This window comes from Phyllobates terribilis, unplaced genomic scaffold, assembly GCF_046119375.1.
Source record: "Phyllobates terribilis strain yellow unplaced genomic scaffold, ASM4611937v1 Scaffold_393__1_contigs__length_1774422, whole genome shotgun sequence".
Lineage (NCBI taxonomy): Eukaryota > Metazoa > Chordata > Amphibia > Anura > Dendrobatidae > Phyllobates > Phyllobates terribilis.
Genome location: NW_027363153.1, coordinates 1,652,491 through 1,678,652, shown reverse-complemented (window position 1 = coordinate 1,678,652; position 26,162 = coordinate 1,652,491). Strand labels below are relative to the sequence as shown.

Here is a 26,162-nt window from a genome sequence, read left to right as displayed (position 1 = left end):
TGGTTTCAAACTACGGAGCCACCCAAGGATCCTGAAAAGTCCATTTGTGGAGATGAGCTCCTGGACTCCCGTTAAGAAGACATGTTGTCAACCTCTAGATCCCTTACATGCCTGCACTTTTCGGCTTGCTGCTGCTGCAATCCACGCGTTTTAGATCTGCATAACTCCACCTCTTTAAACACAGCACCTTCACCCCCTGCTGTTCCCACCCGTCTCAACACCGTTGGAAGGGAGGAGAACCAATTAAGGCGGGGGGTGGGGTGGAACGAGCAGCTGTCTACCCTTAGCAGGAGGGCTCCTGATTACATACCTCTCCTGCTGCTGCTGCTGCTGGCTGTCCAGCAGCAGACTGAAGGTGGCTGCTGCTGTGCACAGGTATATAAAGGCTCAGAGCCTATTATGACACGCGCAGCCAGCGTTCCATTGCCACATTCCATCTACTGCAGGCAGGATACCTGGCTGGCTGAATGTCGCTGAGAAGCTCACAGAGACCGCCATAAGCAACAGTTTAACAGAATGCCACAGACTAATCAACCAAACTTTTTGGGTTGGGTTCTCTTTTATAGTCTGCAGGCATTAAATGAAAGAAGTCAGTGTTCCAGCAGAAGGAGACAACGTTTCAGAAAAGGCATTGTAGCAAACCAAAAAAGAAATTTTAAGCGCAGAAGAGTAACCAGCGCACATACCTGTTAGCTCAGGTGAGTTTAAAAGGCTGCTGTTGATAACAAGGGCATTTGCTAAATAGATGGTGTGTGTGCAACAATATACTGAAAGGTCAATTATATTGTGCAGCTTATCTCACCACCTGTAGTTATTTAGGTGAAAGCTCCAAAATGCTTGCCTAATATTTCTGTTTATCCAAAAGGAAGTAAAAAGGGAGAGCTAGAAAGATAGCATTGCATCACATTACATGGCAATGCAATGCACAGTTGCTGAAGTTGAACCAAAATGAGCTTGTAATCTGGCTTCTGCAACTTTGAACATGAAAAATCCAATGAGGAGAAGAAAAGCAAAGCCAAAGAGTCCATCCCAAAATCCGAGAAACAAGCAAAATGAACAAAAAACATTGAATTCAATTCTTTCTGATTTTAGAAACTGCATTAAAGAAGGGGTGCACCGGTCCTGGAGATACTGCAATACCAGGTCAATGCGTGGAGTGGACAGAGCAAGCTCTTTTTCCATCTCCCTGTTCTAAAAATCCATTTAATATATGGTCCCCAGATAGGGGACGTATCAGATATTAAACTGATAAGAACAGATTTTTTTTTTTTTTTTTTTGAAAGCCCGAATTCGTGTACAAAACCCGAGTGCGCTTAAAAAAGTGACAAGTGCCACAAAAAAAGTGCACTAGGATGCTGGTCTTCTTGAAACCCTCTCCAAAAGGAGAAGGGTCCCCCAAACCATTCCCCGTCCCTCCGAGCCAAAAGGCCACAGCGAGGAACAGGGACAAAAAGCCACCTCCAGCCGAAGCCAGAGGCGACCCAATCTTACCCCCAGCACCTGCCCGAGTTCTCACCCGAGCAAGGCACTGGGAGCCAAAGACTGTGCTCCCCTCCCGGAAGAGGGGAGCCAACAACGCTCTCCTCCCGAAAGAGGAGAGCCAGGGGGGTTCAGGGGGGTGCGGAACCTGATGGCCACACACTCCCCCCCTAGACCTGCCAAGAGAGGAACCCGTAAGGGAACCGCATCCCGACAAAATCCTAGTAGGACGTGACACACGTGAATAAGTGGACACACAGTGACAAAGAAATTAAATAAATAGTGAAGGTTTCACAGTATAATACTGCCCGGACCTTCGACCGGGAATTGAAAAATTCCCCATCCTAAGGCCAGAAGGCCCGGAATAAGGGTGTGTGCGAAGAAAGAAAATTTGAAGTGCTTGTGCAAATGTGCCATAAACTCAAGTGGGGTTCCCAATCCCAGTGAGTTAAGGCACCCCAGGGTCACCACTCCTGGGGCACTTCACACTTCGGGCTTTCGATCTTCCCCGGCCCAATGGCGTCGATCCTGGGGGGCCATGCTTTCCACCAGATGACTATATTAGCCACCTGGCGTACTAACAAGCGCCTAAACCCCAGTGTGCATAATGTATCAATCTACTAGGGCAGCCAACATCCAAAACCGCCTTTTCGAAAGATACTACACTTGATCTTAGCCAAAAGGCCGAGAAGCGATAACCAGAATTGGTTTCAAACTACGGAGCCACCCAAGGATCCTGAAAAGTCCATTTGTGGAGATGAGCTCCTGGACTCCCGTTAAGAAGACATGTTGTCAACCTCTAGATCCCTTACATGCCTGCACTTTTCGGCTTGCTGCTGCTGCAATCCACGCGTTTTAGATCTGCATAACTCCACCTCTTTAAACACAGCACCTTCACCCCCTGCTGTTCCCACCCGCCTCAACACCGTTGGAAGGGAGGAGAACCAATTAAGGCGGGGGGTGGGGTGGAACGAGCAGCTGTCTACCCTTAGCAGGAGGGCTCCTGATTACATACCTCTCCTGCTGCTGCTGCTGCTGGCTGTCCAGCAGCAGACTGAAGGTGGCTGCTGCTGTGCACAGGTATATAAAGGCTCAGAGCCTATTATGACACGCGCAGCCAGCGTTCCATTGCCACATTCCATCTACTGCAGGCAGGATACCTGGCTGGCTGAATGTCGCTGAGAAGCTCACAGAGACCGCCATAAGCAACAGTTTAACAGAATGCCACAGACTAATCAACCAAACTTTTTGGGTTGGGTTCTCTTTTATAGTCTGCAGGCATTAAATGAAAGAAGTCAGTGTTCCAGCAGAAGGAGACAACGTTTCAGAAAAGGCATTGTAGCAAACCAAAAAAGAAATTTTAAGCGCAGCAGAGTAACCAGCGCACATACCTGTTAGCTCAGGTGAGTTTAAAAGGCTGCTGTTGATAACAAGGGCATTTGCTAAATAGATGGTGTGTGTGCAACAATATACTGAAAGGTCAATTATATTGTGCAGCTTATCTCACCACCTGTAGTTATTTAGGTGAAAGCTCCAAAATGCTTGCCTAATATGTCTGTTTATCCAAAAGGAAGTAAAAAGGGAGAGCTAGAAAGATAGCATTGCATCACATTACATGGCAATGCAATGCACAGTTGCTGAAGTTGAACCAAAATGAGCTTGTAATCTGGCTTCTGCAACTTTGAACATGAAAAATCCAATGAGGAGAAGAAAAGCAAAGCCAAAGAGTCCATCCCAAAATCCGACAAACAAGCAAAATGAACAAAAAACATTGAATTCAATTCTTTCTGATTTTAGAAACTGCATTAAAGAAGGGGTGCACCGGTCCTGGAGATACTGCAATACCAGGTCAATGCGTGGAGTGGACAGAGCAAGCTCTTTTTCCATCTCCCTGTTCTAAAAATCCATTTAATATATGGTCCCCAGATAGGGGACGTATCAGATATTAAACTGATAAGAACAGATTTTTTTTGATTGAATATATCTTTTATTAGCACAAAAAATAAGTTAACAGACAGTGTACAGTGCCGCAGCCCAGTACACACAGAATTCTACATCATATTTACATAGCATGAGGATACGACGCACTAACTAGACACATCACACCCCTATGCTACACAAAACACTCAATCTGAAAGAAAAAGCATGTCAATTAATACAGTACGACGAGCCGTGATAAGGGATGGGGATTGGGAAAAAGGGGATGGGGAGGGGAAAATCACAGGCCCGAAGCTTTATTGAAAGACAAGACACATAAGGGGAGAGGGGGAGGAGGGGTTTAGTCCTCGTCCTCGTCCTCCGGACCGTCCATGATGGAATAGTCTCTGAGCAGGCTGTAGATCAGCCTGCGGCAGTCCTGGATGGACATCCTCTCCCTCCTCAAGATGAGCCGGTTCCTGGCGACCCAAACGGCATCCTTGAAGCAGTTCATAAGGCGCCAAGCCTCCTGGATGGCTCCGACGGTATGAACCCCAGGGAAGAGTCCGTAAAGCACAGAATGGTGCGATAGGCTCGCCCTGGGGACAGAGTTCCTCAGGTCGTCCTCAAGTGCAGTCAATAGGCGCTGTGCAAATCCGCAGTCCCAAAAAGTGTGCAAAGATGTTTCCTCCACGAAGGGGCACCTTGGGCAGTACCGGGTCTTGCACAGGTTCCGGGCATGAATGAATGACCGGACGGGCAGTCCGCCCTGAATCGCCATCCACGACAAGTCCTTGTGCCCGTTGGTCAGCCTGTCAGACGACACATTTGTCCACACAGTCTCCAGCGTGTCCTGGTGAAGTCCTGTGATGTTCTCCACGTCATCCTTGGCTCTGATTAGCTTGTGGATAGTTTTGGGCTTCCACAAGTCGGGCTTGAGTCCCTCCAGTTGATGCTCCCCCACAAATCGAACGACGTCTCCGTAGAACCATGGCGTCGTCCAGTTGTAGGGGAAGGAGCTGTCCCACTTGTCCCAGCCGAGTCGCCTCCAAAGAGGAAGCAGGAAGAAGCGAGACATGGACCTGCCCGCGGAGCCATTCTTGACTTGCAAAGTCCGGCGGACACAATCACACACAAAAGAGGATCGCAGGAGGGTGGGGATATCTGGAACGCCCTTCCCACCCTTGCGAGGCTCCTTGTACATGACGGCCCGCCTGACTCTGTCCATCTTGGATCCCCAGACAAAGTGAAACACTGTCCTGGTAATGGCCCTGCACACAGTGACGTGTGGGGGCCAGGCCTGCGCCGTGTACTGCAAGACGGGCAGGACCTCATTACGCAGGACGAGTGCCTTACCCTCACAAGTGAGGTGTCTGAGGCTCCAGAGTCCGATCCGTTGCTTCACCTTGGCCAAGCGTTCTTGCCAGGACTTGAGGGCCGCTCCTTCCTTCCCGAACCAGACTCCCAGCACCTTGAGGAAATCCGGTTGAATGTTGAAGGGGAAGGGGGCGGAGGAGGCCGGCTGCCAATCCCCGAAGAGCATGGCTTCCGACTTCCTGCAGTTGACTTTGGCCCCTGAAGCCCGGCCGAACCTCTCACACGTCTGGACGAGGGCGTCGACTGAACCACGATCAGCGCAGAAGACGGTGACGTCGTCCATGTAGAGCGAGCACTTGACCTCGTGTCGTCCCGGACCCGGTGCGGTGATCCCTCTGATCTCTCCATTCTGCCGGATAGCCTCTGCGAAGAGTTCTATAACACAAACAAAAAGAAGAGGTGATAGAGGGCAGCCTTGTCTGACCCCAGAGAGGACAGGGAAGGGGTCAGTCTTCCAGCCGTTCACCAACACCGAGCTGTGGATATCAAAATACATCAGACGGACATACGAACAAAACATGTTACCCAAACCTAACCGGTGCAGAGCTCGGCCCATGAACTCGTGGGAAACCCGGTCGAAGGCCTTCTCCTGATCCAAGGAGACCAGGGCCGCGTGTGCGCGGCGGACCTTGATGTACTCGACCGTGTCCCGCACGAGAGCGAGGCTGTCTGCGATGCGACGTCCAGGGATGCCGCAGGTCTGGTCCGGGTGGATGATCCGTCCGATGACCGTCTTAAGTCGTGTCGCCATCGTCTTGGCCAGGATCTTGTAGTCCACGTTGAGCAGAGTGATGGGACGCCAATTCCTCAGGTCGCACCTCTCTCCCTTCCGCTTGTACAGGATCGTGACCATTCCTTCCCTCAAAGATGGAGGCATTCTACCCTCCACCACCATCTCCTCGTACAGGTCCAACAGGTCCGGACAGATGAGGTCTCCCAGCGCTACATAGAGCTCCGCTGGAAGACCATCACTGCCCGGGGTCCTGCCGGTCCTAAAGGATTTAGCGGCAGAGAGCAATTCGCCCACCATCAGAGGTTTGTCCAAGGCTGCCGTGCCTGCAGGATCAAGATGGTTAGTGATACCTGACAGGAACTTATCAGCAGCGTCGGGGTCGGTAGTCTTGTGGGAGTAGAGTTCGCTGTAGAAGTCGCTGACGACCCTCATCACGTCCTCCTTCCCACGTCGCATGTTTCCGCTCTCGTCTCGCAGCTCGTTCAGGGGCGTGTGACCGGCATGAAGTTTCCTGAAAAAGAATGAGTTACATTTCTCACCCTTCTCCAGATTCTCCACTTTGGAACGGAAGATGATTCGCTTGGACTCCTCCTCAAAGTGCCTTTTCAGGCTCTTCTTGGTCTCCTCCAGCTCCTCCCTCACGTCCCAGCCGCAGTGAAGAAGGTCCTGCAGCGACCGCAGCTCGCGCTGCAGCCCTCTGAAGTCCCTCCTCTTCTCACACTCCTGTTGTCGACCCTTGGCCTGAAAGAAACAGCGAAACTCAAGTTTAACATATTCCCACCAATCAGAGACTGTTTGGAAGCTACCCTTGTAGGACTGCCACATTGCGTAGGCTGCTCTCAGCTCCTCCACGACTTCATCCTGAGCCAGCAGAGCACAATTCAGCTTCCAGGAGCCGGGGCCGGACGGAAAACCGTCGCCGAGGACACCTTGTAAGTGAATGGCTCTGTGGTCGGAGAAGAAGCAGGAGACCATCGAGTGCCTACTCTGCCTGACTGCCCGAGAGGTGAACACAAAGTCAATCCTGGAGCGGAGTGAGCCATCGGGTCGGCTCCACGAATAGTTCGTGGAGCCTCTCCCCATGGAGCCCACCACGTCCTGAAGAGAGGCCTCGGTTACCATCTCGATGAGCAGCTTGGACGTGATGTCCAACTTGGCAGATGTGCCAGAACTACGATCGTCCTCCTCGATGGGGCAGTTGAAATCCCCGGCCATCACTAAGGTCCTGGTGGTGGCAAGCTGAAGCCGCAGGGTCTGGAAAAGCTCCAAACGCTCATTCTTCAGTGGGGACGCATACACGTTGATGAACCTGACAGGTTCTCCCGCCCAGTTGCCATCTACAACAAGAGCCCTGCCGCAGATGAGCTCCTGGACGGACTCAAGCGTGAATGCGCCCCCCCTGATCAGAATTGCGACCCCCGCAGACTTGCAGTCACCCCCACCGGACCAGTAGGATGGACCGTGGGACCACTCCCTGGCCAGATGTTTGAAGGACCTAGAGGAGGGAAGGGAACATTCCTGCAACATATAAACATCACACAACTGGGAAGTAAGGAAGGCATAAATAGTCTGACGTCTGAACTTGTCCTTGATGCTCCTGACATTAATGGAAAATAAGTTAATATTAGCCATCATGTAGGGAAAAAAGAAAAAGTTAGCGCAGGCAATACACCTTAGTTACCACTCCGGTCGGGTGGTCCCTCGTCGGTGTTGACTGCTGGTGACGGGATCACCAGCAGGCCCTCTTCCTCCATCTGGTCAAGCAGCGCGGCCTCGATCTCGGCGACCACCAGTTCCTCCTCTTCTGGCTCGGCCACCAGGGTCTCAACCATGTGCTCCATCTCTTCTGGCTCAGGGAGGGTATCCTCCTTTTCGCCTACGAAATCCAGAATCTTCTTTTTGGAGGATTCAGTAGCAGGGCTGTCCTCCACCTTCCTCTTTCCCCGGGTTGGAACTGGGGAGACAAGAAGGGGAAAATCCTCCTCGGAATAGATAGCGGCGGGTGGAGGAAAGGTTAATTCCACCGCTACCATGGTCTGGGGAGGGAGAGTGGCTGCCGGGGCAGGGGAAAGGACACCTGCTGAGGAGTAGGGGAAGGAGGAAGAGGAAGTGGAATCCTCAGCAGGGGTGGCCGGGGTGGGGGGGGATTGGACGGGGGTGGCAGGGGGAGGGATCGAGAGAGGGGTGACAGAACTCTTACCCTCCTTTGACTTTTTCTTCTGCTTCGGAGCTGCTGGGACCGTCGCTGGGGCTTTGGCCACCGACTCCTTGACCGCTTTGGCCTTGGTCGTCTCGGCCTTGGCCGCTGGGGCCTTGGTCGTCGCGTCCTTGACCTTCACAGGCCTGGTCGTCGGGGCCTTGTCCTCCGTAGCTGGGGTCGTCGCAACCACCGATGCCCAGGATCTCTCACGCCTGGGGCAATCCTTGTACAGATGAGCCGCCAGCCCACACAGGTTGCAGGACGTCTTCTTCGGGCAGTCCTTCGAGCTGTGTCCCGTCACTCGACAAATCCTGCAGGCATCCTCCTTGCAGTCCTTCATCTCGTGGCCGTTCTTGCCGCATCTCCTGCAGTTCCGCGGCATGTCCGGGTAATAGATGAGGCCGTAGGAGTTGCCCAGGGAGAATGTCGGGGGCAGGTGCCGAAGTCCGTCTGAGTACGCCAGGTCCCTGTGAAGTCTAACGGTCACCGACCACTTACCTGTCCAGAAGCCGAGTCCATTCAGGATGTGAGAGGGTTCCTTCACAACCAAACAGAAGCGTCTCAGGAAGGTACAGATGTCTTGGCCTGGGGTGTGCGGGTTGCGCATGGAGACCGTGATCCTCCTTTCATCCCTCTGGATAGGGCAGCTACCTGTAAAGGCAGAGAAAGAATTATCCGGTCCTTTTGCGCTTACCATTTCCCAGAACCTCCTGCAGGTGTTCACAGTGGCGAAGGTGACGAAGAAGATCCCCGTCAAGAAGGTCTGGATGCTGAGGGTGTCCGACCTGGAGAAGCCTCGATCCAGCAGCATCTTCTGGCAGAACACGTCCGAGGACATGTCCGGCACCCTCCCATCCACTTCCTTCAGCTTCAGGGCCACCGTCTGCCGCATCCATGGCTCCAGGGCTGGAGCTTCGTGGCGGGGCTTCTGGGGTCCCTTCTGCTGGCCAGTCGTGGAGGCAGAGTCCTTGGGGTCAGAATCGGCTCCTGGCTGGGCCCTCCTGGCTGTCCCCAGCTCCAGGCTCTTCTTTTCGGCCTTCCTCGCAGCGCTTGCCATGGCTTTCCTCCTGCAGTTACTTCTTGGAGCTGGATCTGGAACTCTTCCCGGAATGGGTGGAGCTATGCAGATTCTTCTCCCGTCGTGTTCTGGACAAATTCCCCGAAAGGTCTTTGTCTCGATGATTTTCTTCCTCGAAGATTACACAGGACAGCCCGATTCTTCTCCGAGTCTTCGTCTTCTTCTGGATTCTTTAGAGCTTCTTCCTCCCACCGATATCCGCCTTCGTTCTCCGATGTCAGCTGGGATCCGAAGCTCTTCTCCTTCCGAGTTCGATCGCTCTCGTCAAGTGTAGATCGTAGCTCTTGTGTTCTTAAAAGAACAGATACTACACTTGATCTTAGCCAAAAGGCCGAGAAGCGATAACCAGAATTGGTTTCAAACTACGGAGCCACCCAAGGATCCTGAAAAGTCCATTTGTGGAGATGAGCTCCTGGACTCCCGTTAAGAAGACATGTTGTCAACCTCTAGATCCCTTACATGCCTGCACTTTTCGGCTTGCTGCTGCTGCAATCCACGCGTTTTAGATCTGCATAACTCCACCTCTTTAAACACAGCACCTTCACCCCCTGCTGTTCCCACCCGCCTCAACACCGTTGGAAGGGAGGAGAACCAATTAAGGCGGGGGGTGGGGTGGAACGAGCAGCTGTCTACCCTTAGCAGGAGGGCTCCTGATTACATACCTCTCCTGCTGCTGCTGCTGCTGGCTGTCCAGCAGCAGACTGAAGGTGGCTGCTGCTGTGCACAGGTATATAAAGGCTCAGAGCCTATTATGACACGCGCAGCCAGCGTTCCATTGCCACATTCCATCTACTGCAGGCAGGATACCTGGCTGGCTGAATGTCGCTGAGAAGCTCACAGAGACCGCCATAAGCAACAGTTTAACAGAATGCCACAGACTAATCAACCAAACTTTTTGGGTTGGGTTCTCTTTTATAGTCTGCAGGCATTAAATGAAAGAAGTCAGTGTTCCAGCAGAAGGAGACAACGTTTCAGAAAAGGCATTGTAGCAAACCAAAAAAGAAATTTTAAGCGCAGCAGAGTAACCAGCGCACATACCTGTTAGCTCAGGTGAGTTTAAAAGGCTGCTGTTGATAATAAGGGCATTTGCTAAATAGATGGTGTGTGTGCAACAATATACTGAAAGGTCAATTATATTGTGCAGCTTATCTCACCACCTGTAGTTATTTAGGTGAAAGCTCCAAAATGCTTGCCTAATATGTCTGTTTATCCAAAAGGAAGTAAAAAGGGAGAGCTAGAAAGATAGCATTGCATCACATTACATGGCAATGCAATGCACAGTTGCTGAAGTTGAACCAAAATGAGCTTGTAATCTGGCTTCTGCAACTTTGAACATGAAAAATCCAATGAGGAGAAGAAAAGCAAAGCCAAAGAGTCCATCCCAAAATCCGACAAACAAGCAAAATGAACAAAAAACATTGAATTCAATTCTTTCTGATTTTAGAAACTGCATTAAAGAAGGGGTGCACCGGTCCTGGAGATACTGCAATACCAGGTCAATGCGTGGAGTGGACAGAGCAAGCTCTTTTTCCATCTCCCTGTTCTAAAAATCCATTTAATATATGGTCCCCAGATAGGGGACGTATCAGATATTAAACTGATAAGAACAGATACTACACTTGATCTTAGCCAAAAGGCCGAGAAGCGATAACCAGAATTGGTTTCAAACTACGGAGCCACCCAAGGATCCTGAAAAGTCCATTTGTGGAGATGAGCTCCTGGACTCCCGTTAAGAAGACATGTTGTCAACCTCTAGATCCCTTACATGCCTGCACTTTTCGGCTTGCTGCTGCTGCAATCCACGCGTTTTAGATCTGCATAACTCCACCTCTTTAAACACAGCACCTTCACCCCCTGCTGTTCCCACCCGTCTCAACACCGTTGGAAGGGAGGAGAACCAATTAAGGCGGGGGGTGGGGTGGAACGAGCAGCTGTCTACCCTTAGCAGGAGGGCTCCTGATTACATACCTCTCCTGCTGCTGCTGCTGCTGGCTGTCCAGCAGCAGACTGAAGGTGGCTGCTGCTGTGCACAGGTATATAAAGGCTCAGAGCCTATTATGACACGCGCAGCCAGCGTTCCATTGCCACATTCCATCTACTGCAGGCAGGATACCTGGCTGGCTGAATGTCGCTGAGAAGCTCACAGAGACCGCCATAAGCAACAGTTTAACAGAATGCCACAGACTAATCAACCAAACTTTTTGGGTTGGGTTCTCTTTTATAGTCTGCAGGCATTAAATGAAAGAAGTCAGTGTTCCAGCAGAAGGAGACAACGTTTCAGAAAAGGCATTGTAGCAAACCAAAAAAGAAATTTTAAGCGCAGCAGAGTAACCAGCGCACATACCTGTTAGCTCAGGTGAGTTTAAAAGGCTGCTGTTCATAACAAGGGCATTTGCTAAATAGATGGTGTGTGTGCAACAATATACTGAAAGGTCAATTATATTGTGCAGCTTATCTCACCACCTGTAGTTATTTAGGTGAAAGCTCCAAAATGCTTGCCTAATATTTCTGTTTATCCAAAAGGAAGTAAAAAGGGAGAGCTAGAAAGATAGCATTGCATCACATTACATGGCAATGCAATGCACAGTTGCTGAAGTTGAACCAAAATGAGCTTGTAATCTGGCTTCTGCAACTTTGAACATGAAAAATCCAATGAGGAGAAGAAAAGCAAAGCCAAAGAGTCCATCCCAAAATCCGAGAAACAAGCAAAATGAACAAAAAACATTGAATTCAATTCTTTCTGATTTTAGAAACTGCATTAAAGAAGGGGTGCACCGGTCCTGGAGATACTGCAATACCAGGTCAATGCGTGGAGTGGACAGAGCAAGCTCTTTTTCCATCTCCCTGTTCTAAAAATCCATTTAATATATGGTCCCCAGATAGGGGACGTATCAGATATTAAACTGATAAGAACAGATTTTTTTTTTTTTTTTTTTGAAAGCCCGAATTCGTGTACAAAACCCGAGTGCGCTTAAAAAAGTGACAAGTGCCACAAAAAAAGTGCACTAGGATGCTGGTCTTCTTGAAACCCTCTCCAAAAGGAGAAGGGTCCCCCAAACCATTCCCCGTCCCTCCGAGCCAAAAGGCCACAGCGAGGAACAGGGACAAAAAGCCACCTCCAGCCGAAGCCAGAGGCGACCCAATCTTACCCCCAGCACCTGCCCGAGTTCTCACCCGAGCAAGGCACTGGGAGCCAAAGACTGTGCTCCCCTCCCGGAAGAGGGGAGCCAACAACGCTCTCCTTCCGAAAGAGGAGAGCCAGGGGGGTTCAGGGGGGTGCGGAACCTGATGGCCACACACTCCCCCCCTAGACCTGCCAAGAGAGGAACCCGTAAGGGAACCGCATCCCGACAAAATCCTAGTAGGACGTGACACACGTGAATAAGTGGACACACAGTGACAAAGAAATTAAATAAATAGTGAAGGTTTCACAGTATAATACTGCCCGGACCTTCGACCGGGAATTGAAAAATTCCCCATCCTAAGGCCAGAAGGCCCGGAATAAGGGTGTGTGCGAAGAAAGAAAATTTGAAGTGCTTGTGCAAATGTGCCATAAACTCAAGTGGGGTTCCCAATCCCAGTGAGTTAAGGCACCCCAGGGTCACCACTCCTGGGGCACTTCACACTTCGGGCTTTCGATCTTCCCCGGCCCAATGGCGTCGATCCTGGGGGGCCATGCTTTCCACCAGATGACTATATTAGCCACCTGGCGTACTAACAAGCGCCTAAACCCCAGTGTGCATAATGTATCAATCTACTAGGGCAGCCAACATCCAAAACCGCCTTTTCGAAAGATACTACACTTGATCTTAGCCAAAAGGCCGAGAAGCGATAACCAGAATTGGTTTCAAACTACGGAGCCACCCAAGGATCCTGAAAAGTCCATTTGTGGAGATGAGCTCCTGGACTCCCGTTAAGAAGACATGTTGTCAACCTCTAGATCCCTTACATGCCTGCACTTTTCGGCTTGCTGCTGCTGCAATCCACGCGTTTTAGATCTGCATAACTCCACCTCTTTAAACACAGCACCTTCACCCCCTGCTGTTCCCACCCGCCTCAACACCGTTGGAAGGGAGGAGAACCAATTAAGGCGGGGGGTGGGGTGGAACGAGCAGCTGTCTACCCTTAGCAGGAGGGCTCCTGATTACATACCTCTCCTGCTGCTGCTGCTGCTGGCTGTCCAGCAGCAGACTGAAGGTGGCTGCTGCTGTGCACAGGTATATAAAGGCTCAGAGCCTATTATGACACGCGCAGCCAGCGTTCCATTGCCACATTCCATCTACTGCAGGCAGGATACCTGGCTGGCTGAATGTCGCTGAGAAGCTCACAGAGACCGCCATAAGCAACAGTTTAACAGAATGCCACAGACTAATCAACCAAACTTTTTGGGTTGGGTTCTCTTTTATAGTCTGCAGGCATTAAATGAAAGAAGTCAGTGTTCCAGCAGAAGGAGACAACGTTTCAGAAAAGGCATTGTAGCAAACCAAAAAAGAAATTTTAAGCGCAGCAGAGTAACCAGCGCACATACCTGTTAGCTCAGGTGAGTTTAAAAGGCTGCTGTTGATAACAAGGGCATTTGCTAAATAGATGGTGTGTGTGCAACAATATACTGAAAGGTCAATTATATTGTGCAGCTTATCTCACCACCTGTAGTTATTTAGGTGAAAGCTCCAAAATGCTTGCCTAATATGTCTGTTTATCCAAAAGGAAGTAAAAAGGGAGAGCTAGAAAGATAGCATTGCATCACATTACATGGCAATGCAATGCACAGTTGCTGAAGTTGAACCAAAATGAGCTTGTAATCTGGCTTCTGCAACTTTGAACATGAAAAATCCAATGAGGAGAAGAAAAGCAAAGCCAAAGAGTCCATCCCAAAATCCGACAAACAAGCAAAATGAACAAAAAACATTGAATTCAATTCTTTCTGATTTTAGAAACTGCATTAAAGAAGGGGTGCACCGGTCCTGGAGATACTGCAATACCAGGTCAATGCGTGGAGTGGACAGAGCAAGCTCTTTTTCCATCTCCCTGTTCTAAAAATCCATTTAATATATGGTCCCCAGATAGGGGACGTATCAGATATTAAACTGATAAGAACAGATACTACACTTGATCTTAGCCAAAAGGCCGAGAAGCGATAACCAGAATTGGTTTCAAACTACGGAGCCACCCAAGGATCCTGAAAAGTCCATTTGTGGAGATGAGCTCCTGGACTCCCGTTAAGAAGACATGTTGTCAACCTCTAGATCCCTTACATGCCTGCACTTTTCGGCTTGCTGCTGCTGCAATCCACGCGTTTTAGATCTGCATAACTCCACCTCTTTAAACACAGCACCTTCACCCCCTGCTGTTCCCACCCGCCTCAACACCGTTGGAAGGGAGGAGAACCAATTAAGGCGGGGGGTGGGGTGGAACGAGCAGCTGTCTACCCTTAGCAGGAGGGCTCCTGATTACATACCTCTCCTGCTGCTGCTGCTGCTGGCTGTCCAGCAGCAGACTGAAGGTGGCTGCTGCTGTGCACAGGTATATAAAGGCTCAGAGCCTATTATGACACGCGCAGCCAGCGTTCCATTGCCACATTCCATCTACTGCAGGCAGGATACCTGGCTGGCTGAATGTCGCTGAGAAGCTCACAGAGACCGCCATAAGCAACAGTTTAACAGAATGCCACAGACTAATCAACCAAACTTTTTGGGTTGGGTTCTCTTTTATAGTCTGCAGGCATTAAATGAAAGAAGTCAGTGTTCCAGCAGAAGGAGACAACGTTTCAGAAAAGGCATTGTAGCAAACCAAAAAAGAAATTTTAAGCGCAGCAGAGTAACCAGCGCACATACCTGTTAGCTCAGGTGAGTTTAAAAGGCTGCTGTTGATAACAAGGGCATTTGCTAAATAGATGGTGTGTGTGCAACAATATACTGAAAGGTCAATTATATTGTGCAGCTTATCTCACCACCTGTAGTTATTTAGGTGAAAGCTCCAAAATGCTTGCCTAATATGTCTGTTTATCCAAAAGGAAGTAAAAAGGGAGAGCTAGAAAGATAGCATTGCATCACATTACATGGCAATGCAATGCACAGTTGCTGAAGTTGAACCAAAATGAGCTTGTAATCTGGCTTCTGCAACTTTGAACATGAAAAATCCAATGAGGAGAAGAAAAGCAAAGCCAAAGAGTCCATCCCAAAATCCGACAAACAAGCAAAATGAACAAAAAACATTGAATTCAATTCTTTCTGATTTTAGAAACTGCATTAAAGAAGGGGTGCACCGGTCCTGGAGATACTGCAATACCAGGTCAATGCGTGGAGTGGACAGAGCAAGCTCTTTTTCCATCTCCCTGTTCTAAAAATCCATTTATTATATGGTCCCCAGATAGGGGACGTATCAGATATTAAACTGATAAGAACAGATTTTTTTTTTTTTTTTATCGAAAGCCCGAATTCGTGTACAAAACCCGAGTGCGCTTAAAAAAGTGACAAGTGCCACAAAAAAAAGTGCACTAGGATGCTGGTCTTCTTGAAACCCTCTCCAAAAGGAGAAGGGTCCCCCAAACCATTCCCCGTCCCTCCGAGCCAGAAGGCCACAGCGAGGAACAGGGACAAATAGCCACCTCCAGCCGGAGCCAGAGGCGACCCAATCTTACCCCCAATACCTGCCCGAGTTCTCACCCGAGCAAGGCACTGGGAGCCAAAGACTGTGCTCCCCTCCCGGAAGAGGGGAGCCAACAACGCTCTCCTCCCGAAAGAGGAGAGCCAGTGGGGTTCAGGGGGGAGCGGAACCTGATGGCCACACACTCCCCCCCTAGACCTGCCAAGAGAGGAACCCGTAAGGGAACCGCATCCCGACAAAATCCTAGTAAGGACGTGGACACACGTGAAAAAGTGGACACACAGTGACAAAAAAAAATTAAATAAATAGTGAAGGTTTCACAGTATAATACTGCCCGGACCTTCGACCGGGAATTGAAAAATTCCCCATCCTAAGGCCAGAAGGCCCGGAATAAGGGTGTGTGTGAAGAAAGAAATATTGAAGTGCTAGTGCAAATGTGCCATAAACTCAAGTGGGGTTCCCAATCCCAGTGAGTTAAGGCACCCCAGGGTCACCACTCCTGGGGCACTTCACACTTCGGGCTTTCGATCTTCCCCGGCCCAATGGCGTCGATCCTGGGGGGCCATGCTTTCCACCAGATGACTATATTAGCCACCTGGCGTACTAACAAGCGCCTAAACCCCAGTGTGCATAATGTATCAATCTACTAGGGCGGCCAACATCCAAAACCGCCTTTTCGAAAGATACTACACTTGATCTTAGCCAAAAGGCCGAGAAGCGATAACCAGAATTGGTTTCAAACTACGGAGCCACCCAAGGATCCTGAAAAGTCCATTTGTGGAGATGAGCTCCTGGACTCCCGTTAAGAAGACATGTTGTCAACCTCTAGATCCCTTACATGCCTGCACTTTTCGGCTTGCTGCTGCTGCAATCCACGCGTTTTAGATCTGCATAACTCCACCTCTTTAAACACAGCACCTTCACCCCCTGCTGTTCCCACCCGCCTCAACACCGTTGGAAGGGAGGAGAACCAATTAAGGCGGGGGGTGGGGTGGAACGAGCAGCTGTCTACCCTTAGCAGGAGGGCTCCTGATTACATACCTCTCCTGCTGCTGCTGCTGCTGGCTGTCCAGCAGCAGACTGAAGGTGGCTGCTGCTGTGCACAGGTATATAAAGGCTCAGAGCCTATTATGACACGCGCAGCCAGCGTTCCATTGCCACATTCCATCTACTGCAGGCAGGATACCTGGCTGGCTGAATGTCGCTGAGAAGCTCACAGAGACCGCCATAAGCAACAGTTTAACAGAATGCCACAAACTAATCAACCAAACTTTTTGGGTTGGGTTCTCTTTTATAGTCTGCAGGCATTAAATGAAAGAAGTCAGTGTTCCAGCAGAAGGAGACAACGTTTCAGAAAAGGCATTGTAGCAAACCAAAAAAGAAATTTTAAGCGCAGCAGAGTAACCAGCGCACATACCTGTTAGCTCAGGTGAGTTTAAAAGGCTGCTGTTGATAACAAGGGCATTTGCTAAATAGATGGTGTGTGTGCAACAATATACTGAAAGGTCAATTATATTGTGCAGCTTATCTCACCACCTGTAGTTATTTAGGTGAAAGCTCCAAAATGCTTGCCTAATATGTCTGTTTATCCAAAAGGAAGTAAAAAGGGAGAGCTAGAAAGATAGCATTGCATCACATTACATGGCAATGCAATGCACAGTTGCTGAAGTTGAACCAAAATGAGCTTGTAATCTGGCTTCTGCAACTTTGAACATGAAAAATCCAATGAGGAGAAGAAAAGCAAAGCCAAAGAGTCCATCCCAAAATCCGACAAACAAGCAAAATGAACAAAAAACATTGAATTCAATTCTTTCTGATTTTAGAAACTGCATTAAAGAAGGGGTGCACCGGTCCTGGAGATACTGCAATACCAGGTCAATGCGTGGAGTGGACAGAGCAAGCTCTTTTTCCATCTCCCTGTTCTAAAAATCCATTTAATATATGGTCCCCAGATAGGGGACGTATCAGATATTAAACTGATAAGAACAGATACTACACTTGATCTTAGCCAAAAGGCCGAGAAGCGATAACCAGAATTGGTTTCAAACTACGGAGCCACCCAAGGATCCTGAAAAGTCCATTTGTGGAGATGAGCTCCTGGACTCCCGTTAAGAAGACATGTTGTCAACCTCTAGATCCCTTACATGCCTGCACTTTTCGGCTTGCTGCTGCTGCAATCCACGCGTTTTAGATCTGCATAACTCCACCTCTTTAAACACAGCACCTTCACCCCCTGCTGTTCCCACCCGCCTCAACACCGTTGGAAGGGAGGAGAACCAATTAAGGCGGGGGGTGGGGTGGAACGAGCAGCTGTCTACCCTTAGCAGGAGGGCTCCTGATTACATACCTCTCCTGCTGCTGCTGCTGCTGGCTGTCCAGCAGCAGACTGAAGGTGGCTGCTGCTGTGCACAGGTATATAAAGGCTCAGAGCCTATTATGACACGCGCAGCCAGCGTTCCATTGCCACATTCCATCTACTGCAGGCAGGATACCTGGCTGGCTGAATGTCGCTGAGAAGCTCACAGAGACCGCCATAAGCAACAGTTTAACAGAATGCCACAGACTAATCAACCAAACTTTTTGGGTTGGGTTCTCTTTTATAGTCTGCAGGCATTAAATGAAAGAAGTCAGTGTTCCAGCAGAAGGAGACAACGTTTCAGAAAAGGCATTGTAGCAAACCAAAAAAGAAATTTTAAGCGCAGCAGAGTAACCAGCGCACATACCTGTTAGCTCAGGTGAGTTTAAAAGGCTGCTGTTGATAACAAGGGCATTTGCTAAATAGATGGTGTGTGTGCAACAATATACTGAAAGGTCAATTATATTGTGCAGCTTATCTCACCACCTGTAGTTATTTAGGTGAAAGCTCCAAAATGCTTGCCTAATATGTCTGTTTATCCAAAAGGAAGTAAAAAGGGAGAGCTAGAAAGATAGCATTGCATCACATTACATGGCAATGCAATGCACAGTTGCTGAAGTTGAACCAAAATGAGCTTGTAATCTGGCTTCTGCAACTTTGAACATGAAAAATCCAATGAGGAGAAGAAAAGCAAAGCCAAAGAGTCCATCCCAAAATCCGACAAACAAGCAAAATGAACAAAAAACATTGAATTCAATTCTTTCTGATTTTAGAAACTGCATTAAAGAAGGGGTGCACCGGTCCTGGAGATACTGCAATACCAGGTCAATGCGTGGAGTGGACAGAGCAAGCTCTTTTTCCATCTCCCTGTTCTAAAAATCCATTTAATATATGGTCCCCAGATAGGGGACGTATCAGATATTAAACTGATAAGAACAGATACTACACTTGATCTTAGCCAAAAGGCCGAGAAGCGATAACCAGAATTGGTTTCAAACTACGGAGCCACCCAAGGATCCTGAAAAGTCCATTTGTGGAGATGAGCTCCTGGACTCCCGTTAAGAAGACATGTTGTCAACCTCTAGATCCCTTACATGCCTGCACTTTTCGGCTTGCTGCTGCTGCAATCCACGCGTTTTAGATCTGCATAACTCCACCTCTTTAAACACAGCACCTTCACCCCCTGCTGTTCCCACCCGCCTCAACACCGTTGGAAGGGAGGAGAACCAATTAAGGCGGGGGGTGGGGTGGAACGAGCAGCTGTCTACCCTTAGCAGGAGGGCTCCTGATTACATACCTCTCCTGCTGCTGCTGCTGCTGGCTGTCCAGCAGCAGACTGAAGGTGGCTGCTGCTGTGCACAGGTATATAAAGGCTCAGAGCCTATTATGACACGCGCAGCCAGCGTTCCATTGCCACATTCCATCTACTGCAGGCAGGATACCTGGCTGACTGAATGTCGCTGAGAAGCTCACAGAGACCGCCATAAGCAACAGTTTAACAGAATGCCACAGACTAATCAACCAAACTTTTTGGGTTGGGTTCTCTTTTATAGTCTGCAGGCATTAAATGAAAGAAGTCAGTGTTCCAGCAGAAGGAGACAACGTTTCAGAAAAGGCATTGTAGCAAACCAAAAAAGAAATTTTAAGCGCAGCAGAGTAACCAGCGCACATACCTGTTAGCTCAGGTGAGTTTAAAAGGCTGCTGTTGATAACAAGGGCATTTGCTAAATAGATGGTGTGTGTGCAACAATATACTGAAAGGTCAATTATATTGTGCAGCTTATCTCACCACCTGTAGTTATTTAGGTGAAAGCTCCAAAATGCTTGCCTAATATGTCTGTTTATCCAAAAGGAAGTAAAAAGGGAGAGCTAGAAAGATAGCATTGCATCACATTACATGGCAATGCAATGCACAGTTGCTGAAGTTGAACCAAAATGAGCTTGTAATCTGGCTTCTGCAACTTTGAACATGAAAAATCCAATGAGGAGAAGAAAAGCAAAGCCAAAGAGTCCATCCCAAAATCCGACAAACAAGCAAAATGAACAAAAAACATTGAATTCAATTCTTTCTGATTTTAGAAACTGCATTAAAGAAGGGGTGCACCGGTCCTGGAGATACTGCAATACCAGGTCAATGCGTGGAGTGGACAGAGCAAGCTCTTTTTCCATCTCCCTGTTCTAAAAATCCATTTAATATATGGTCCCCAGATAGGGGACGTATCAGATATTAAACTGATAAGAACAGATACTACACTTGATCTTAGCCAAAAGGCCGAGAAGCGATAACCAGAATTGGTTTCAAACTACGGAGCCACCCAAGGATCCTGAAAAGTCCATTTGTGGAGATGAGCTCCTGGACTCCCGTTAAGAAGACATGTTGTCAACCTCTAGATCCCTTACATGCCTGCACTTTTCGGCTTGCTGCTGCTGCAATCCACGCGTTTTAGATCTGCATAACTCCACCTCTTTAAACACAGCACCTTCACCCCCTGCTGTTCCCACCCGCCTCAACACCGTTGGAAGGGAGGAGAACCAATTAAGGCGGGGGGTGGGGTGGAACGAGCAGCTGTCTACCCTTAGCAGGAGGGCTCCTGATTACATACCTCTCCTGCTGCTGCTGCTGCTGGCTGTCCAGCAGCAGACTGAAGGTGGCTGCTGCTGTGCACAGGTATATAAAGGCTCAGAGCCTATTATGACACGCGCAGCCAGCGTTCCATTGCCACATTCCATCTACTGCAGGCAGGATACCTGGCTGGCTGAATGTCGCTGAGAAGCTCACAGAGACCGCCATAAGCAACAGTTTAACAGAATGCCACAGACTAATCAACCAAACTTTTTGGGTTGGGTTCTCTTTTATAGTCTGCAGGCATTAAATGAAAGAAGTCAGTGTTCCAGCAGAAGGAGACAACGTTTCAGAAAAGGCATTGTAGCAAACCAAAAAAGAAATTTTAAGCGCAGCAGAGTAACCAGCGCACATACCTGTTAGCTCAGGTGAGTTTAAAAGGCTGCTGTTGATAACAAGGGCATTTGCTAAATAGATGGTGTGTGTGCAACAATATACTGAAAGGTCAATTATATTGTGCAGCTTATCTCACCACCTGTAGTTATTTAGGTGAAAGCTCCAAAATGCTTGCCTAATATGTCTGTTTATCCAAAAGGAAGTAAAAAGGGAGAGCTAGAAAGATAGCATTGCATCACATTACATGGCAATGCAATGCACAGTTGCTGAAGTTGAACCAAAATGAGCTTGTAATCTGGCTTCTGCAACTTTGAACATGAAAAATCCAATGAGGAGAAGAAAAGCAAAGCCAAAGAGTCCATCCCAAAATCCGACAAACAAGCAAAATGAACAAAAAACATTGAATTCAATTCTTTCTGATTTTAGAAACTGCATTAAAGAAGGGGTGCACCGGTCCTGGAGATACTGCAATACCAGGTCAATGCGTGGAGTGGACAGAGCAAGCTCTTTTTCCATCTCCCTGTTCTAAAAATCCATTTAATATATGGTCCCCAGATAGGGGACGTATCAGATATTAAACTGATAAGAACAGATACTACACTTGATCTTAGCCAAAAGGCCGAGAAGCGATAACCAGAATTGGTTTCAAACTACGGAGCCACCCAAGGATCCTGAAAAGTCCATTTGTGGAGATGAGCTCCTGGACTCCCGTTAAGAAGACATGTTGTCAACCTCTAGATCCCTTACATGCCTGCACTTTTCGGCTTGCTGCTGCTGCAATCCACGCGTTTTAGATCTGCATAACTCCACCTCTTTAAACACAGCACCTTCACCCCCTGCTGTTCCCACCCGCCTCAACACCGTTGGAAGGGAGGAGAACCAATTAAGGCGGGGGGTGGGGTGGAACGAGCAGCTGTCTACCCTTAGCAGGAGGGCTCCTGATTACATACCTCTCCTGCTGCTGCTGCTGCTGGCTGTCCAGCAGCAGACTGAAGGTGGCTGCTGCTGTGCACAGGTATATAAAGGCTCAGAGCCTATTATGACACGCGCAGCCAGCGTTCCATTGCCACATTCCATCTACTGCAGGCAGGATACCTGGCTGGCTGAATGTCGCTGAGAAGCTCACAGAGACCGCCATAAGCAACAGTTTAACAGAATGCCACAGACTAATCAACCAAACTTTTTGGGTTGGGTTCTCTTTTATAGTCTGCAGGCATTAAATGAAAGAAGTCAGTGTTCCAGCAGAAGGAGACAACGTTTCAGAAAAGGCATTGTAGCAAACCAAAAAAGAAATTTTAAGCACAGCAGAGTAACCAGCGCACATACCTGTTAGCTCAGGTGAGTTTAAAAGGCTGCTGTTGATAACAAGGGCATTTGCTAAATAGATGGTGTGTGTGCAACAATATACTGAAAGGTCAATTATATTGTGCAGCTTATCTCACCACCTGTAGTTATTTAGGTGAAAGCTCCAAAATGCTTGCCTAATATGTCTGTTTATCCAAAAGGAAGTAAAAAGGGAGAGCTAGAAAGATAGCATTGCATCACATTACATGGCAATGCAATGCACAGTTGCTGAAGTTGAACCAAAATGAGCTTGTAATCTGGCTTCTGCAACTTTGAACATGAAAAATCCAATGAGGAGAAGAAAAGCAAAGCCAAAGAGTCCATCCCAAAATCCGACAAACAAGCAAAATGAACAAAAAACATTGAATTCAATTCTTTCTGATTTTAGAAAGTGCATTAAAGAAGGGGTGCACCGGTCCTGGAGATACTGCAATACCAGGTCAATGCGTGGAGTGGACAGAGCAAGCTCTTTTTCCATCTCCCTGTTCTAAAAATCCATTTAATATATGGTCCCCAGATAGGGGACGTATCAGATATTAAACTCATAAGAACAGATACTACACTTGATCTTAGCCAAAAGGCCGAGAAGCGATAACCAGAATTGGTTTCAAACTACGGAGCCACCCAAGGATCCTGAAAAGTCCATTTGTGGAGATGAGCTCCTGGACTCCCGTTAAGAAGACATGTTGTCAACCTCTAGATCCCTTACATGCCTGCACTTTTCGGCTTGCTGCTGCTGCAATCCACGCGTTTTAGATCTGCATAACTCCACTTCTTTAAACACAGCACCTTCACCCCCTGCTGTTCCCACCCGCCTCAACACCGTTGGAAGGGAGGAGAACCAATTAAGGCGGGGGGTGGGGTGGAACGAGCAGCTGTCTACCCTTAGCAGGAGGGCTCCTGATTACATACCTCTCCTGCTGCTGCTGCTGCTGGCTGTCCAGCAGCAGACTGAAGGTGGCTGCTGCTGTGCACAGGTATATAAAGGCTCAGAGCCTATTATGACACGCGCAGCCAGCGTTCCATTGCCACATTCCATCTACTGCAGGCAGGATACCTGGCTGGCTGAATGTCGCTGAGAAGCTCACAGAGACCGCCATAAGCAACAGTTTAACAGAATGCCACAGACTAATCAACCAAACTTTTTGGGTTGGGTTCTCTTTTATAGTCTGCAGGCATTAAATGAAAGAAGTCAGTGTTCCAGCAGAAGGAGACAACGTTTCAGAAAAGGCATTGTAGCAAACCAAAAAAGAAATTTTAAGCGCAGCAGAGTAACCAGCGCACATACCTGTTAGCTCAGGTGAGTTTAAAAGGCTGCTGTTGATAACAAGGGCATTTGCTAAATAGATGGTGTGTGTGCAACAATATACTGAAAGGTCAATTATATTGTGCAGCTTATCTCACCACCTGTAGTTATTTAGGTGAAAGCTCCAAAATGCTTGCCTAATATGTCTGTTTATCCAAAAGGAAGTAAAAAGGGAGAGCTAGAAAGATAGCATTGCATCACATTACATGGCAATGCAATGCACAGTTGCTGAAGTTGAACCAAAATGAGCTTGTAATCTGGCTTCTGCAACTTTGAACATGAAAAATCCAATGAGGAGAAGAAAAGCAAAGCCAAAGAGTCCATCCCAAAATCCGACAAACAAGCAAAATGAACAAAAAACATTGAATTCAATTCTTTCTGATTTTAGAAACTGCATTAAAGAAGGGGTGCACCGGTCCTGGAGATACTGCAATACCAGGTCAATGCGTGGAGTGGACAGAGCAAGCTCTTTTTCCATCTCCCTGTTCTAAAAATCCATTTAATATATGGTCCCCAGATAGGGGACGTATCAGATATTAAACTGATAAGAACAGATACTACACTTGATCTTAGCCAAAAGGCCGAGAAGCGATAACCAGAATTGGTTTCAAACTACGGAGCCACCCAAGGATCCTGAAAAGTCCATTTGTGGAGATGAGCTCCTGGACTCCCGTTAAGAAGACATGTTGTCAACCTCTAGATCCCTTACATGCCTGCACTTTTCGGCTTGCTGCTGCTGCAATCCACGCGTTTTAGATCTGCATAACTCCACCTCTTTAAACACAGCACCTTCACCCCCTGCTGTTCCCACCCGCCTCAACACCGTTGGAAGGGAGGAGAACCAATTAAGGCGGGGGGTGGGGTGGAACGAGCAGCTGTCTACCCTTAGCAGGAGGGCTCCTGATTACATACCTCTCCTGCTGCTGCTGCTGCTGGCTGTCCAGCAGCAGACTGAAGGTGGCTGCTGCTGTGCACAGGTATATAAAGGCTCAGAGCCTATTATGACACGCGCAGCCAGCGTTCCATTGCCACATTCCATCTACTGCAGGCAGGATACCTGGCTGGCTGAATGTCGCTGAGAAGCTCACAGAGACCGCCATAAGCAACAGTTTAACAGAATGCCACAGACTAATCAACCAAACTTTTTGGGTTGGGTTCTCTTTTATAGTCTGCAGGCATTAAATGAAAGAAGTCAGTGTTCCAGCAGAAGGAGACAACGTTTCAGAAAAGGCATTGTAGCAAACCAAAAAAGAAATTTTAAGCACAGCAGAGTAACCAGCGCACATACCTGTTAGCTCAGGTGAGTTTAAAAGGCTGCTGTTGATAACAAGGGCATTTGCTAAATAGATGGTGTGTGTGCAACAATATACTGAAAGGTCAATTATATTGTGCAGCTTATCTCACCACCTGTAGTTATTTAGGTGAAAGCTCCAAAATGCTTGCCTAATATGTCTGTTTATCCAAAAGGAAGTAAAAAGGGAGAGCTAGAAAGATAGCATTGCATCACATTACATGGCAATGCAATGCACAGTTGCTGAAGTTGAACCAAAATGAGCTTGTAATCTGGCTTCTGCAACTTTGAACATGAAAAATCCAATGAGGAGAAGAAAAGCAAAGCCAAAGAGTCCATCCCAAAATCCGACAAACAAGCAAAATGAACAAAAAAACATTAAATTCAATTCTTTCTGATTTTAGAAACTGCATTAAAGAAGGGGTGCACCGGTCCTGGAGATACTGCAATACCAGGTCAATGCGTGGAGTGGACAGAGCAAGCTCTTTTTCCATCTCCCTGTTCTAAAAATCCATTTAATATATGGTCCCCAGATAGGGGACGTATCAGATATTAAACTGATAAGAACAGATACTACACTTGATCTTAGCCAAAAGGCCGAGAAGCGATAACCAGAATTGGTTTCAAACTACGGAGCCACCCAAGGATCCTGAAAAATCCATTTGTGGAGATGAGCTCCTGGACTCCCGTTAAGAAGACATGTTGTCAACCTCTAGATCCCTTACATGCCTGCACTTTTCGGCTTGCTGCTGCTGCAATCCACGCGTTTTAGATCTGCATAACTCCACCTCTTTAAACACAGCACCTTCACCCCCTGCTGTTCCCACCCGCCTCAACACCGTTGGAAGGGAGGAGAACCAATTAAGGCGGGGGGTGGGGTGGAACGAGCAGCTGTCTACCCTTAGCAGGAGGGCTCCTGATTACATACCTCTCCTGCTGCTGCTGCTGCTGGCTGTCCAGCAGCAGACTGAAGGTGGCTGCTGCTGTGCACAGGTATATAAAGGCTCAGAGCCTATTATGACACGCGCAGCCAGCGTTCCATTGCCACATTCCATCTACTGCAGGCAGGATACCTGGCTGGCTGAATGTCGCTGAGAAGCTCACAGAGACCGCCATAAGCAACAGTTTAACAGAATGCCACAGACTAATCAACCAAACTTTTTGGGTTGGGTTCTCTTTTATAGTCTGCAGGCATTAAATGAAAGAAGTCAGTGTTCCAGCAGAAGGAGACAACGTTTCAGAAAAGGCATTGTAGCAAACCAAAAAAGAAATTTTAAGCGCAGCAGAGTAACCAGCGCACATACCTGTTAGCTCAGGTGAGTTTAAAAGGCTGCTGTTGATAACAAGGGCATTTGCTAAATAGATGGTGTGTGTGCAACAATATACTGAAAGGTCAATTATATTGTGCAGCTTATCTCACCACCTGTAGTTATTTAGGTGAAAGCTCCAAAATGCTTGCCTAATATGTCTGTTTATCCAAAAGGAAGTAAAAAGGGAGAGCTAGAAAGATAGCATT

At 48.1% G+C, this 26,162-nt stretch overlaps 13 non-coding genes and 4 pseudogenes across 13 annotated transcripts; all 17 read right to left on the bottom strand.

Annotated features, from left to right (window-relative positions):
- Positions 1-1,106: 1,106 nt before the first annotated feature.
- Positions 1,107-1,289, bottom strand: LOC141224490 (U2 spliceosomal RNA). Its single transcript, XR_012291898.1, has one exon. It is a non-coding gene; the product is annotated as a U2 spliceosomal RNA (small nuclear RNA).
- Positions 1,290-2,083: 794 nt separating this feature from the next.
- Positions 2,084-2,175, bottom strand: LOC141224565 (U2 spliceosomal RNA; annotated as a pseudogene).
- Positions 2,176-3,290: 1,115 nt separating this feature from the next.
- Positions 3,291-3,485, bottom strand: LOC141224409 (U2 spliceosomal RNA). Its single transcript, XR_012291834.1, has one exon. It is a non-coding gene; the product is annotated as a U2 spliceosomal RNA (small nuclear RNA).
- A 5,564-nt stretch (positions 3,486-9,049) lies between these two features.
- Positions 9,050-9,127, bottom strand: LOC141224530 (U2 spliceosomal RNA; annotated as a pseudogene).
- Positions 9,128-10,242: 1,115 nt separating this feature from the next.
- LOC141224994 (U2 spliceosomal RNA) lies at positions 10,243-10,433 on the bottom strand. The gene has a single exon (XR_012292323.1). It is a non-coding gene; the product is annotated as a U2 spliceosomal RNA (small nuclear RNA).
- Positions 10,434-11,548: 1,115 nt separating this feature from the next.
- On the bottom strand, positions 11,549-11,731 carry LOC141224489 (U2 spliceosomal RNA). Its single transcript, XR_012291897.1, has one exon. It is a non-coding gene; the product is annotated as a U2 spliceosomal RNA (small nuclear RNA).
- A 794-nt stretch (positions 11,732-12,525) lies between these two features.
- On the bottom strand, positions 12,526-12,617 carry LOC141224564 (U2 spliceosomal RNA; annotated as a pseudogene).
- A 1,115-nt stretch (positions 12,618-13,732) lies between these two features.
- Positions 13,733-13,923, bottom strand: LOC141224992 (U2 spliceosomal RNA). Its single transcript, XR_012292321.1, has one exon. It is a non-coding gene; the product is annotated as a U2 spliceosomal RNA (small nuclear RNA).
- Positions 13,924-15,038: 1,115 nt separating this feature from the next.
- Positions 15,039-15,221, bottom strand: LOC141224512 (U2 spliceosomal RNA). Its single transcript, XR_012291913.1, has one exon. It is a non-coding gene; the product is annotated as a U2 spliceosomal RNA (small nuclear RNA).
- Positions 15,222-16,020: 799 nt separating this feature from the next.
- On the bottom strand, positions 16,021-16,112 carry LOC141224585 (U2 spliceosomal RNA; annotated as a pseudogene).
- Positions 16,113-17,227: 1,115 nt separating this feature from the next.
- On the bottom strand, positions 17,228-17,418 carry LOC141224991 (U2 spliceosomal RNA). Its single transcript, XR_012292320.1, has one exon. It is a non-coding gene; the product is annotated as a U2 spliceosomal RNA (small nuclear RNA).
- A 1,115-nt stretch (positions 17,419-18,533) lies between these two features.
- On the bottom strand, positions 18,534-18,724 carry LOC141224990 (U2 spliceosomal RNA). Its single transcript, XR_012292319.1, has one exon. It is a non-coding gene; the product is annotated as a U2 spliceosomal RNA (small nuclear RNA).
- Positions 18,725-19,839: 1,115 nt separating this feature from the next.
- Positions 19,840-20,030, bottom strand: LOC141224989 (U2 spliceosomal RNA). The gene has a single exon (XR_012292318.1). It is a non-coding gene; the product is annotated as a U2 spliceosomal RNA (small nuclear RNA).
- Positions 20,031-21,145: 1,115 nt separating this feature from the next.
- Positions 21,146-21,336, bottom strand: LOC141224988 (U2 spliceosomal RNA). The gene has a single exon (XR_012292317.1). It is a non-coding gene; the product is annotated as a U2 spliceosomal RNA (small nuclear RNA).
- A 1,115-nt stretch (positions 21,337-22,451) lies between these two features.
- On the bottom strand, positions 22,452-22,642 carry LOC141224378 (U2 spliceosomal RNA). The gene has a single exon (XR_012291805.1). It is a non-coding gene; the product is annotated as a U2 spliceosomal RNA (small nuclear RNA).
- A 1,115-nt stretch (positions 22,643-23,757) lies between these two features.
- On the bottom strand, positions 23,758-23,948 carry LOC141224987 (U2 spliceosomal RNA). Its single transcript, XR_012292316.1, has one exon. It is a non-coding gene; the product is annotated as a U2 spliceosomal RNA (small nuclear RNA).
- A 1,116-nt stretch (positions 23,949-25,064) lies between these two features.
- On the bottom strand, positions 25,065-25,255 carry LOC141224986 (U2 spliceosomal RNA). Its single transcript, XR_012292315.1, has one exon. It is a non-coding gene; the product is annotated as a U2 spliceosomal RNA (small nuclear RNA).
- Positions 25,256-26,162: the final 907 nt, after the last annotated feature.